Source organism: Pinus tabuliformis, chromosome 1_2, assembly GCF_031772625.1.
Source record: "Pinus tabuliformis cultivar Carrire ecotype Pingquan chromosome 1_2, CPIR1, whole genome shotgun sequence".
Taxonomy (NCBI): Eukaryota; Viridiplantae; Streptophyta; class Pinopsida; order Pinales; family Pinaceae; genus Pinus; species Pinus tabuliformis.
This window is the reverse complement of record NC_142298.1, coordinates 764,987,742-765,002,547: the sequence shown is the minus strand read 5'-3', so window position 1 is coordinate 765,002,547 and position 14,806 is coordinate 764,987,742. Positions and strand designations below refer to the sequence as shown.

The window sequence follows — 14,806 nt, the reverse complement described above, 5'->3', positions numbered from 1 at the left end:
TTCCCGCCTAGATTTGGAACTTTTTTGAATTGAGAGTTCGAGTGTTGATAATGCAAAGAATTTGTAGAAATTCTCACTGTTGTATGTCATCTGAGCGTTCTTGGGAAGAAATTGTTCGTAATTTTTGTGAGAAGGTCTTATCTGGAATCATGGAAGCCAGTACGCTAGCAACAACATTATCACAAAAACAACAAAGATCTCCATGGAAGAAACCAACCAAGGAAGAGATAACAAAGAAGAAACAATATAAGAAACATCTCGAACCTCAATAAGAAGCCAAGCAAGTTAGAGACAATGAGGAAGAAGCGGAGCATGCAAAGCAGATGGAAACAAATGGCGCAACATTTCCATCACCTCTACCACCATACATTCCACCGAGAAAACCAAATGAAAAACTAGTGAAAGAATCGAAGGATGCGAATCTTGGCACCTTCACATCCCTATTTCTATAGGAAGTACCATTTACTGGGGAATTAATTGGGAAAATACCGTAGTTGAAGTTCACAGACTATGAATTCAACGACAAGAAGAAATATCCACAGTTCACACCAGGCCAATATTTGAAACAAGTAAACTACCCAAAGAGTGGTGTGGAAATGTTAGAGCTGCAATAGTGGGCAAATGGATTGGTGCAGTCGGGATTGATGAACATGATGAATGTGCCACACTTCAGCAAAAGTCCGGGGAGCAACTTGTGTGTGAGATTTGATCGTTCTGGTGCATAATGAATGCTTATATATGGGAAATAATATCCCTATAGATCCAATGTTAATATGGAGAATCACTAGAATTCCATATTAAGGGTGGAGCCCTGCAGAAGAAATTGTTGGAAAAGATCAGGACTGTGCCATAGCCGACAACATGAAGAAAAAGTTCGGCCTGACAAAAGGAAAGAGGGGATATGATATAAACTTAATCAATGATGGGAAGTTCACTTCATCGCACACATATTGGCTAGAAAGATCATGAGAAAGTGTCAGGCTAATGGATTCCCTACAGTGGTGGTTTCATTAGCTGTGTAGTGTGCCAAAGGGGTTCAATAAAATTGGGCCGAATAACTTTGCAAGGAATTTCTGGAAGACTACCGCGAGGTCCAAGAAAAAGGTACAAAATTTCATTATGCATGGTTAATTTTGATTATAGTGATGCTAGCATGGAGAGAACTATAGGATTCATAGTTCCCTCCCATAGCTTTAGATGTATGTGAAGAAGTGCAGTATGCCTCACTATGGTATATCATCCAACCATCGCAAGCAATGGCGAACAAGATGTCGATATGTTGGTGAACTAGTAGCCTCGCCTCTCGTCGAGCCTATACGAGTAGTATAGCACTGTTGCGAAGTTTAAGGCTGATTTCCACAAAGTATATATATAGGCTCATAAGGACACAAAGAAGAAATGACATCCCCTGCCATAGTTAGTAACAAAAGATGATCTCCTCACACTGGTACAACAAAGTCCAGCAGAATGGATGACTAAGTCGGAGGTAGAGGAAGAAGCAGAAGATAGTGTGATAGAAGAGGACACCTTGCAGCATGGTGAAGCGAGTCAAAAGGAAAAAGATAAGGATGAGCTTGAATCAGAGGAAGAGGAGTAACATGACAAGGGTCACCAAGATCCTCCTAAAGGAGATGAGCAGAATAAGGAGCCTAAAAAGACAGAAACAGAACAAGTTGTCATGTAAAAGAGAAAAGCACAGGGCAAAGCTTCCACAAAGGTTAGGAAGAAGAAGAAGGTAGATAAAATGAAGGATATCACACCAACAATACTTACTGATGGGGACCTAGAGAATATTGGGGATAGGATTCAGGAGGCGACAACAAGATCGTGGAGTAAGTGGGAAGATTGTTATGATGCACTTCTCATAAGTGTGCAGGAGTGGATTGCAGAACTTAAAACTTTGGCAAAGACAATTAGACAACCCACGCAGGTATGAATCAGAGGAAGAGGAGCAACATGACAAGGGTCACCAGGATCCTCCTGAAGGAGATGAGCAGAATAAGGAGCCTGAAAAGACAGAAACAGAACAAGTTGTCACATAAAATAGGAAAGCACAGGGTGAAGCTTCCACAAAGGTTAAGAAGAAGCAGAAGGTAGATAAAGTGAAGGATATCACACCAACAATACTTACTGATGGGGACCTAGAGAAGATTGGGGATAGGATTTAGGAGGCGACAATAGGATCGTGGAGTAAGTGGGAAGATCATTACAATGCACTTCTCACAAGTGTGTAGGAGTGGATTGCAGAACTTAAAATTTTGGTAAAGACAGTTAGACAACCCACGCAGGTAGTGGAGAGGATTGGAGAAGAGAGTAAAACAGAGCCTACACTTGTAGCGAGGTTAGTGCAAATACCTACTAGAGCCCTATAGTTCAACTCCACCGAGGTACAACAATAGAAAAAGGGTGGAAGCATGTCAATATGAACATCGCAACGGTACCCTTGCAGAGACTACACAAGTTGCACATGGAGATAATAGAAGAACTGAAGCTACGTGAAAAACATACCTCACAACTGATCATTCAGGTAGAAAAAGAGCGGGCTTCGATATAACAGAAATTTGAATAGGCGATCTAAGAAAGGGATCAAGAAGTCCAATAGCAACAGAAGCTCAAGGAAGTAGTTGAAGCCACATGTAGAGAAGTGCCGAATCTTGATGTTCGAGGAGAGAACCAATAGAGGACAAGGTCGCGAAGCTCGACCTTGCAGTGAAAGGATACAAACGGAAGATTGAATATGTGTAATTTAAATATGAAATACGAATCAATGAGATGCAGATGAAGCTGCATCCAACCATGCCACAGGAAGTGCAGGAGTAGATGGAGACCGACCTAAACGCTGCAATGGTCGGTATCTTCACAGTAGTGGAAAACTATGCGAAATTGTTGGATGAAAGTTTACAAATTTGGACTTCACTGCAAAAAGATCCAAATGTGCATAAATTATAGGAAGAGATTCAACAGAAGCAACAACAGTGGGAAGATATTCAGGCATCTGCGAAGACCTATCAATCTCACAAAAGCTTGCCAACATCAATGAGGGAAAGGCCCTCCAAAAAAATATTGAGGAATTAAAGAAGAACATGTGTTAACAGAGAGGACTCAGCCATGGCAGGATGGGGATCTTCAAATATCGTAGGTAGTATATGAGAAACTTCGAGAGCTTTGACAAAGGGAGACAACGATGGTGTAGAAGGTTGCAAAACATGTGACAGAAGCACTGTTGGAAGAGGTGCACAATGAAGAAAAGAAATTCATAGAGACTCTGCAGCAGTTCAACAATACTTACAACAATATTGCAGCAAAAATCAGAGGCAAAGTAGCTAAGTGACTCGAGACGAGTCACATGTGAGTGTTGGGGGCTTGTTGGGCGCAACCCAACTTGGCCTAGTTTTTGGCAAAGACTCTGCATTTTGAGAGGCAGAGTGCGGAGTGAAGTGCGAAGTGGATCGTGCAAAAGATAAGTTGGAATATACTGTGCGGTATAAGGGCGTCAGAGTGGGTTGAAGCCCCTCCTTTTTGTAAAAGCATGTGATAATGTAAAGGATCAATGGTTTTAACTGCTTGTTTTAGGGAGTCCATGGTATTTGGACCATGGTATTATAATGATGTAACCCTCGATGTAATATTATATATAGGGTAAAATAATAAGAAGAGAATCATCAGATCAAATTGATCCAGATCTGTGTTATGGTTGAAATTTTGTGATATGTTATTTGGGGAAAAGAAGGCGAGGCTCTATCGCTAAGTGCACAGACGATCTGCAACTTAGTGTGCAGGTCAAGAACTTATTGTTGTACAAGATTTCTTATTATAAGTAACAATTCTTGTGGATGTAGCCCCACATTGGGGTGAACCACGGTAAAATTGGCATCTTCATGTGTATATTTTCTTTCTATCTATTGTAGCATCACAATTTATTACAATTTCAATTTATTTTAGTATAGTGATGATTTATGGCTCTATATGGTATTCTTAAGTGATTAAATGAATGCAGCGAAGTGATTTATGACTATTAAGAATGAAAGGTAATATAAAAAGCCACATCGCATAATCCTTCAAGGCTGCAGAAACCTGGTTCTGCATCCTCCCATAGTCACTTCGAGTGAGACTGTGATCTGCTTCCAGGTCGTTGCCGAAAGGGCCAACGATTAGAGTTTTGTTGGTGCATAGTATAGATCGAACCTGGGTCATCCAAAATCATAAACAACATGTTGGTTAAAATTATGTACATGGGGGTGATGTTTCATAGTCACAATATGAGGATCTTGAATCTCTATTCCTGATCTCTTCCATTTACAGTCTTTAACAGTTGAATAAGAAGGCCTTAAGTCTCGTCCAATTCAAGATGGTTCGCTCATTGATTCCTCTTCACTTTCATTCCAAGAAGAACCTTTTGTTACAGATACCCAACTTGACCAAATTGGTGGCTTCAACAATTATCATTCTATCGAAAACATATTTGCTCACACCTCTGGTGGTTTTCATTCGTATCCATCTGTTGATCCTATGAAGCCACCAGAATTCGATGATTCACCTTTTGAAGGTTTGGGGACTCATCAGGAAGTTGAGGCACTTCTACTCCCAATGATGGTTATGTCAAGTTCTCACAATTCTAATTAGATCCTTAAACCAAGTTAAATTAGGGTTTCTGCACACCATGCTCCTCTCAACATCATATTGTTGGATGTAAGCTCATATTGGAAATCCTCTGACTCGAGTGATGTTTATCTGAGTGCATTTTTCCATCCTCTATCAGCTGATATGCATCAACCTCTATACCCTAATTTGTTTGCTAAAGAAGGTACACCATACATTATCTCAAATATTTTTGACTGTTGCCCAGCCGGTACGGATTGTGAGTAGATACAAGCAGATGATGTCTTACAATCCAATATATGTGGAGGTACCAGTCGGCTAACCTCTCTCTTTTATGAGATTCTTCTGGTTGATTCACCTCATCCTTGGGTATCTAAAGAATAACATCTGTTGAACTACCAATCTATTAGTGTTCGAACATCTGATCAAATTAAGAATATATTCATTGATAGTTGCCTTGACACAACTAAGGATGATCACATGCATTGACTTGTTGATATCATGAAACTACCGATATTCAATGGTTTGTCGTTTGAAGGTTCAAATATTTATCAGGATCGTGAGGCACTTCAACTTCTACTAATCGTTATGTTAGGTCCTCATGTCCTCGATGAAATCCATGGACAACTTTATATCAGGGTTTCCGAAATTAGGGTTTTCATCCTTGAATCCTCTGGTATCTTAGTTACACTTGGAAAAAACCCCTCTTTTGAAAGTCATCAAGTTGATCATCCTCAACATCGTGATTGGATTACTAGCTTCCTTGAAGGACATTATCTGCAAAATTCCTCTGCAAGCAGGCGACATCTCCCATCGCTTGCGCTGAATTTAGTGTTAAGCATGAATGGATGTGTGTCATGGCTGGATGATCATAGATTTCAAGTATATATTTATGTCTACCAAGATTGGATTACAATTTGGCTTAAATAGTCTTACCTGGCACATTTTCCTATAAGTAGACCTTACCTTCTTGTTGTTGTGCATGTTTCATAGGTAAGCATTGTGGTTTTTTCACAACTCTTCATGTCGGTTCTAATCGATGACATATTTGTCTTTGCAGGTAGGGAACTACTTCGGTATCTACATTAGAAGTTTGATTTCACTTGACCTGATCTCTTCTTTGGTTAAATTAGGGATTAAGGATTTAGACTATTTAGGTTTTAGGCTTTGCTTATTAATTTGTTGATTAAGGTTTGCTTTTTAGCATTTTATTTATGGTTTAGATATGCCTTGTTGTGTTTTCTTTATCATAGTTGATTAGTTGCTGCATGACATTAGGAATTTAATCTTGCATTCATATTCTTGCACTGCTCATTATTGCATGGATTTTAGGAAATCGCTGCATATGCATTGCATTGGTCTTTTATTTGCAGTTGGATGATTTCTTCCTTGCATTTACGTAGTATTGCATTGCACTAAGTCTTTCCCATTGCATTACATAATGCATTTGTATTTTTGCATAACATACACTGGTCGATGCCCTAGCCTTGCATTTTTTCTCTATGTTTCCTGCCACTACATGAGCCTTCCCGAACCTGAATACTTCGATCCTTTGATTCTATAATTAGATTTCTTACACCTGTTTTCACATGATCAAACCTTAAGGGAGTTTGTTTTGACCACTTTGCACATGCTGAAACCCTAGAAGAGTTTCCTTGGTCACCTTTCCCTAATGTTGAAACCCTAAACCTAATGATTGTGTGTGGTTTTGATGGTTACTCCAAGAGGTAGTTTCTCTTAGAACCAGTCATCAAAGTTACATCTTGTACATCTTTCCTACGAGTGTAATTCATTAGCAAGGAAAACACGAACATGTTGCTTGTGGGGTGTATATTTTCCTATAGATTCACAACTCATGTAATGTACTAAAACACAAGACAAGAATCTACTCTACTCTTTAAACAATAGAAACCAATAGATCGATGAAAACAATAATTGACTAGAGGAAGATAATGAAAGACACATAACACATTTATTTATCTGGGGAAATCCACTACTCAAAATCCAGACTATATATTACATTAATCACAAATTTGAGTGATAATACAAATTTTGTTCTCACAAGAACAATTCCGCACAAGTATGATCAACTCTCTGCCTCACAAGCCTACACTGACCAACACTTAACCAATTTCCTCTGCTTGCTGAGCCCCTATTTCCTTGCACAATTACTGTGAGGAATAGACCATATTTAATTGTGAATTCCTTCTTCCATAACTGTGCAATTCAAAAATAGGTCCTCTTCTGATTGCAGCATGATCTGTAAAAATCAGATCATTCTACAATTGATAGTACATTGTCCCTACACTCTAGTCTCAATTGGGTCTTTCTCTGAACTGACACGCATGAGTTTCTCATGAAGCAATATTCAGTTAGCTGGAGTAACACTGAGGATGCACCAATGTACCAACTCACTATTAGACCTCTACTAGTTTCACAAATAGTTAGACCTAGTTTAACTGAGTATAACTCAGTTAAACTAAGTTATCTAATTTCAACTCAAATAAACTCATCCTGGACCCCTAAAATTTAGGGAGAACATATACATGACTACATAAATACTTCCAACTCAAAATTCCTAAGCTAATTTAGTAAATTAAACTTAATTAACTATTTACAAGTTGCTATGATAATAGAATTCAATTTTAATTCACAGTTTAATTCAAGGACAAATTAAACTGGAATTTCTTGTTGCCATTTCTCAACACGGGGAACCCTAATTCGTTTGAATGACCTATACCCATGACCTGAATCTTGTGCCCAACATGGTCTTGAATATATCAATGACTTGTTTTCATGGTTCACCTATTAATTGGAGATTATGTGTGGAAGCTTTGCATGACGAAAAACCTAAATTAGAATATCTTTAAATTACTGTCAAACAAAAAGCAACCTCTCTTGCGAGTAAAATAAGTCAGGATCCCTCATCCGCCTAGGCATAATGAATGGCCAATAATAAGTGCCAATTTGCACATGAAAGAAACTAAAATTAAATAAAGTGTAAAGGATTGAGAAGGCTTCCTATGTAGAGAGGTGATGCTGCGACTCTGTTGGGGTATTGACCAGGATCGATAGCAACAACGAATTTTTTTTGATTTGTTGGAGTGACTCCGTTGGGGTACTGTCCAGGCTGGCTGGAAGTGGAGCAACACAAAAAACCATATTTAAAATTATGAATACAATAAGCCCTTTTCCTTGTCCTCTACGTCATCATTAACTGATGGCATGTGTGTTTAATGAATGGCAGGACCTAGCTGAGACACAGAGGAAGGAAATATTTGTAGAGGTCAAGGGAGTTCTAGAGGTTCCCATAGTGAATGTTTAATACTTCCTGCATTATCAGTTGGACCCATTCTGTTATAGGGATGCAACCATAGATGTTGGATTCTACCAGTGGTTCGCCAATTGTTGTAGTCGCTACAACAACACCCAAAATTTCGGGTATATTCAAAATTTTGGGTCCCCCTCTGCTCGCCCCGAGCCATTATGGCTTTGATCATGTTATCAAACCTTGTTGATGTACCCATTCACACTTTACATATTGAATCCACACATCATGTGTTGTCCCAGATATTTACCTTACGATTACATTAGGGTTTTGAAGGTTTGTCCCTTCGTTGATGGTTAAGAATCTCTCGTGAATTCAAAACTTAACTTTCATTAGTATTCGTTGTGAATTATTTCATTAGTATTCAGATGGTAATAGGCCTGCTAATGTTCCTATTATCATAGGTGGAAAAATGCTTCAGGTAGCTCCATGGATTCAACTAACATATTTGTTGAAACCCTAATCATCTCGATTTTTACAAGAAACCTAGCTCTCTCTCCATGAAAACCTTCCACTTGCAAACAAATGGCATTGGTCATATATATTATAGATAAAGAATAATTTTAAAATCAAGAGCATTTGATTGAAATAAAGACAATAAAAACACTAATTGGCCCCCCTCCCCTTTATGTAATGGTGTCACTGAAGCACGTGGCCTTTGTGAATGTTTTCCCAGTTTCCTTGATATTGTCATCATCCATAGACCTGCTATTATGAATATGACAAGAAATGAATACATCACCATTATCTTGAAATGTCAAAAGGCATAGTGCCCTCACAACTAGATGGTCTTTTTCCATGTCTTTGAGATCTACAGTGAAAAACTATTTCCCTCATATCCCTCTCTTGATCAAATGGTTGTCTTTATATGTATCATTTTCCTTAGCTAATTTAATTTCCAACTATCCTCAAATACCCCTAGAGTGTTACAAATATTTCTCTTATAATGTTTCGACATATTTGTGTTCCCTCTGTTGTTATTTAAGTGCTCTACGATTTTTTAAAACATGTCGCATTTCATATTGGAAGCACCAGCCGCGTAGTCACATTATCATGGAGATCCGGTGGATTGTTGATATGGTCTGGCTGCAACTATGTGACTTAGCGACCTGGGTAGAGGTCGCATAGTCACACTGCATGAATGTCACATATTTTCGCTGCTTTTGGAGTGTGATGCTGCGACTTTGGTGAAGGCGCGACTTGGTCGTACTCCTTGCTGGCTTGCTTGAGGACTTGGCACATTCTGCTTCTTGAACAACAACTTGCTTTGCTTCAATGGGTGCTATGAATTCTCTTCCAAAAGTGATGCAATGTTGAAATTAGCAACTTTGTCATTCAAAATTATCCTTATTTTCTCTACTTAATGCCCTTCTCTGAGTGATAAGTTGACTTGCATTGCACTGTGCTACCACAATTTTCAGTGTCTCGTGGATGATTGAAGGCAATTCTCTTTCATTGTAATTTTCTCTAAGGGTACTGTAAATTATTGGTAATTGATCTGGCATGGCTTTGTAAGAAATCAAAGTCCAATATATACGATCTGAAGGACATGGTTGACTGAAGTTCTTTCTACAAGGTGAGGACGTGCTCTGACATCATATATGACAAGCCTATCAAACCAGGGAATCATAAGATGTGCCCCTTCAGGATATACCTTATGCTTTACACCAATGATCCTATTGAAGAAAATGGCCCTGTGATCTCCCTCGACATTGTAGAGATTGTTAATGGTACCCTAAAGCCCAACCCTGCCAAGTACTATGACTTTATTTAGCGCCCATGCAACTTTTGCCCCCTAGGCACCCTCACATTGTTTAAATTCACCTGACATATTTATGTATCTCTATTGCAATTATGGTGCTCAAATCAAAATGTTGAATGTTCCAATGGGGTCACAAATGTGATTGCAACTGGAAAGGTCACAGGTGGCTATTGCTTCAAATCTTGGTCGCATGTGATAAGACTAACTAAGGCACATACCTTTGACTAAGTTCATGGTGAGAAATCATCGCGAGCTTGAAATGCCACTTTGCGACTAGAGGATGTTGCAAACTGTTTATTTGCTCATCAATGAAGTGGACATAATTTTTTTTATTTTGTGATTTTCTCTTCAGCTACCTTGGTCCTTTCACATTAATTTTCATGACCTCCCTCACTGATAGAATTATTGATCATCTCAACGGAGTTTCAATGAGTGGATTTCCAAAAACGTGGCTTGCAACTTCATTTTAGTCATACCTGCAACTCTTCAACATTGTTATATAACCAATCACTTCCCAATGCGGTCCCAGTGCAAAGACAATGGCTCCCACTCACTGCCTATATATATACGCCTATGACAAATGTGGTCCCAATGCTAAGACAATGGCTCCAACTCATTGCCTATATAGTGACTTATATGTTCTTCACAAAGCATGATTTCACGACATGTATAACATATGAAAACGACTTCTATGATGAGTCTTGAAAACATCTACTCTACATACTCAACACCATCAAATGCTGAGAACAATGAGCTTGTGTGTTTCACATAACATCAGAGACATGATGTCCCCCACAACAAACATATTTCATTGGTGTCTGATTTAAGATTCTAGGACACTATACAAATCATACTTTACTTGGTGCCAAAGTTGTTGCTTCAATGCTAAGGTTTGCAACGATCTCTAGTATTCTCATGTGCTCATCAAGATGCTCATCACTACATGTGCTCATCAAGATGCTTACAACTATTACATTGGTCATAGCACCAATGTTTTTGTGAATTCAATATAGGATCATGAGTGTTCACCTAGTAGTATTCATGTCTAGTGTCATATCCATATATTTTTTTGTCCATTTTTATTGGATTTAGAAGTTGTTAAGCCTATAATTTGTTGGAATATATTTATGAGGTAGGGTTTGTTTTCTGGATATCACTATGTGTTTAAGTAACCTTGAGAGAAAAGTGATATTAGCAATAACTGAGAAAATTTGAACAAGTTCCCCTCCTTGTAACGATGATATGGTTTGGTATATTATCCATGGACTCGACTTGCATGGTGTATTATAATGTAAATTAGCCCAGGGGTGCTTTAAATAATACTGTCCCATAATTTGAAAACAAGTAAAACATGACCATAAGCTTGAAGGCGTACCAAATATAAAGTCTAAATAATCTATGGTGACTGGAGCTTTTGAAGGCCTAATTTCTCATGCAGAAACAATCTAATGCTCAAGTACATGCATGAACTTGGTAGTTGTACAAGGTAGTTTGTGACACGATATGACTCAAGCACAAGTGTCATGCCATGACTATGAGACTGGTTCCTAGAGGCTGGAAATAGGTCAAACAAGGCTAAGAATGCTGTCATGACAATCTAGGGTTTCAAATGTAATAAAGTAAGATGACATTTTTAGGAACCTTAATGCACTTGAGGGGAGGAGGACCAAGACAAGGTGGGGTTATTGTCACGAGGTACTATCACAAAACCTAATGCATATTTGTGGTCATGTTTCGAGGTAAGTGAAGAAGAATAAAAACGACTTGCGTCCTAGAGAGTGAGGATTAATTCAAAGTAGGGTTGGATCTTCAATCACATAAGTCTAGGGTTACAAGGATGAAAGGGGGAGATATAACTCTCACAAACCTTAATGCACATGCTGAGATGTAGGACTAGTCAAGAACCTAGGGGAATATGTTCTGCAATGACTCTCACCATGATGTCGTGTGATGTCGATGAAAATGCGTCCCTAGAGTCATGCGAATGAGGTTAAAATAGGAAGGGGATCACTCTTTTACCAATTTAGGTTTTCTCCCAAACCCTAGTATGGTAGACATATTGAAATCCGGATTGAAGTCTTGTTTTTCCATGCATAGTGCCTCTACTAATTTGTGATGAAAACTAATTAAAGTTAAGTTTTGAAGTCATGGGAGACTCTTAACACATCAATTAAGCAACAAAACTTCAACACCTTAATGCAATCATAAGGTCAATATCTGGGACAACACATGATGTGTGGATTCAATATGTAAAGCATGAATGAGAACATAAACAAGGTTTCATAACATGATCAAAACCATAATGGCTCGGGGCGAGCAGAGGGGGACCCAAAATTTTGAATATACCTGAAATTTTGGGTGTTGTTGTATCAGCTACAACAATTGGCAAACCAATGGTAGAATCCAACATCTATGGTTTCAAACATATAACAGAATGAGCCTAACTGATAATGCAGGAAGTATTGAACATTCACTATGGCTACCTGTAACATTCCCTTAACCTCTACAAATATGCCCTTCCACTGTGTCTCATCTAGGTCTTGCCAGTCGTTAAACACCAAATTAGAAGTTCACACATGGCAACAATTAATGATGATGTAGAGGACAAGGCAGAGAGATTATTGTATTCATAATTTTAAAAAATGGTTTTTGGTGTTGCTCCACTACTAGCAGGCCTGAACAATACCTCGACGGAGTCACTCCAAGAAATCTCAAACGTTGCTCCACTGCTAGTGAGCCTGGTCATTACCTCGACGAATTCACTGCATAACCTCTCTACGTAGGATGGATTTCTCAATCCTTTACCCTTTATTTAATTTAAATTTATTTCATGTGAAAATTGGCACTTATTATTGGATGTTCATTACGCTAGGGCATATGAAGGACCCCGACTTATTTTACGAGCAAGAGAGGTTGCTTCATGTTTGACATAAATTGAAAGATATTCTAATTTAGGTTTTCCCTCATGCTAAGCTTCCACATCTCATCTCCAATTAACATGTGAAACATGAAAAAATTCATTGAGATATTCAAGACCATGTTGGGCACAAGATTTAGGTTATGGTATAGGTCATTCAATATAATTTGGGTTCGCCATAAGCAACTTATTCATATTTTCCTTGCTAATGACTTAGACTCGTAGGAACGATGTCCATGATGTAACATTGATGATTGCCACAAGCAACTTATTCATATTTTCCTTGCTAATGACTTAGACTCGTAGGAACGATGTCCATGATGTAACTTTGATGATTGGTTCTAAGAGAAGCTACCTCTTGGAGTAACCATCACAACCACACATAATCATTAGGGTTAGGGTTTCAACATTAGGGCAAGGTGACCAGGGAAGCTCTTCTATGGTTTCAACATGTGAAAAGAGGTCAAAGCAAGCTCCCTCTGGGTTTCATCATGTGCAAATAGGTGTAATAAATATAATTATAGCATCAAAGGATCGAAGGATTCAGGTTTGGGAAGCCTCATGTAGTGGCATGTAACATAGAGAAAAAATTTAAGGCTAGGTCATCGAACAATGTATTCTATGCAAGAATACAAATACATTATGTAATGAAACGAGCATGACTTAGTGCAATGCAGTACTACGTTAATGCAAGGAAGAAATCATCCAACTGCAAATAAAATACCAATGCAATGCATATGAAGAGCTTTCATGAAAGCCATGTAATAATGAGTAGTGCAAGAATATGAGTGAAAGCTTAAATTCCTAGTGTCATGCAACAATTAATCTACTTCAATAAAGAAAACACAACAAGGCATATCTAAACCATAAAGAAAATGCTAAGAAGAAAACCTTAATAAAAAAATTAATAAGAAAAACCTAAAACCTAACTAGCCTAAACCCTAAAACCATAATTTAACCAAAGAAGAGATTGAGTTAGGTGAAATAAAATTTCCAATGCAGCGACCGAAGCAATTCCTGACATGCAAAGAAAAATATGTCAGCGATTAGAATTGACATAAATATTTGTGTAAAAACCAAATGCTTACTTGTGAAACATGCACAACAAGAAGAAGGTCATGTATACTTACAGAAAAATGTGCCAGGTAAGAATGTTCAATCTAAATTGCAATCCAATCATGGTAAACAAAAATATATACTTAAAATTAATGATCATCCAACTATGTCACACATCCATTCATGCTTAACCCTAAATTTAGCGCAAGTGAGGCGAGATGTAGCCTGCTTGCAGAGGAATTTTCCAGATAAGATCCTTCAAGGAATCTAGCAATCCCATCATGATGTTGAGGACAATCAACTTGATGAATTTGAAAAGAGGTTTTTTTCTTAGGTGTAACTAAGATACCAAAGGATTCAACCGCAGAAACCCTAATTTCAGAAACCCTAGGTTGAAGTTGTTGCTGGATTTCATTGAGGATGTGAGGACCTGAGATAACCATTAGCTTAATTTGAAGTGCCTCACCATACTAACAAATATCTAAACCTTCAAATGAAAAGTCATAAAATATCAGTATTTTCGTGAGATCAACAGGTGAATGCATGTGATCATCCTTAGCTGTTTCAAGCCAACTACCAGTGAATATATTGTTAATTTGCTCAGATGTTCAAACATTGATAGATTGGCAGTTCAACAGATAATTTTATTTCGATACCCAAGGATGAGGTAAATCAACTTGAAGATTCTCAGACAAGAGAGAGGTTAGGCGACTGGTACCTCCACATATAGTGGATTGTAAGACATCACCTGCTTGTATGTGTCCACAATCCATACCAGCTGGGCAACAATACAAAATATTTAAGATAATGGCCGATGTACCCTCTTTAGTAAAGAAATTAGGGTATAGAGGTTGAAGCATATCAACTGATAGAGGATGGAAAGATGAACTCAGAGAAACATCACTCGAGATAGAGGCTTTCGAAGATGAGATTACATCTAGCAAGATGATGCTAAGAGGAGCATGGTGTGTGGAAACCCTATTTTGACTTGGTTTAGGGGTCTCATTAGGATTGCGAGAACCTGAATAACCATCAGCGGGAGCTGAAGTGCCTCAACTTCCTGATGAGCCCCCAAACCTTAGAAAGGTGAATCATTAAATTTTGGTTGCTTCGTAGGATTAATAGATGGATACGAATGAAAATC

The 14,806-nt window shown here is 38.2% G+C and overlaps 1 pseudogene; it reads right to left on the bottom strand.

The window, feature by feature from the left end:
- Positions 1–8,970: 8,970 nt before the first annotated feature.
- LOC149208070 (prohibitin-2, mitochondrial pseudogene) lies at positions 8,971–14,407 on the bottom strand (annotated as a pseudogene).
- Between the last annotated feature and the right edge of the window lie 399 nt (positions 14,408–14,806).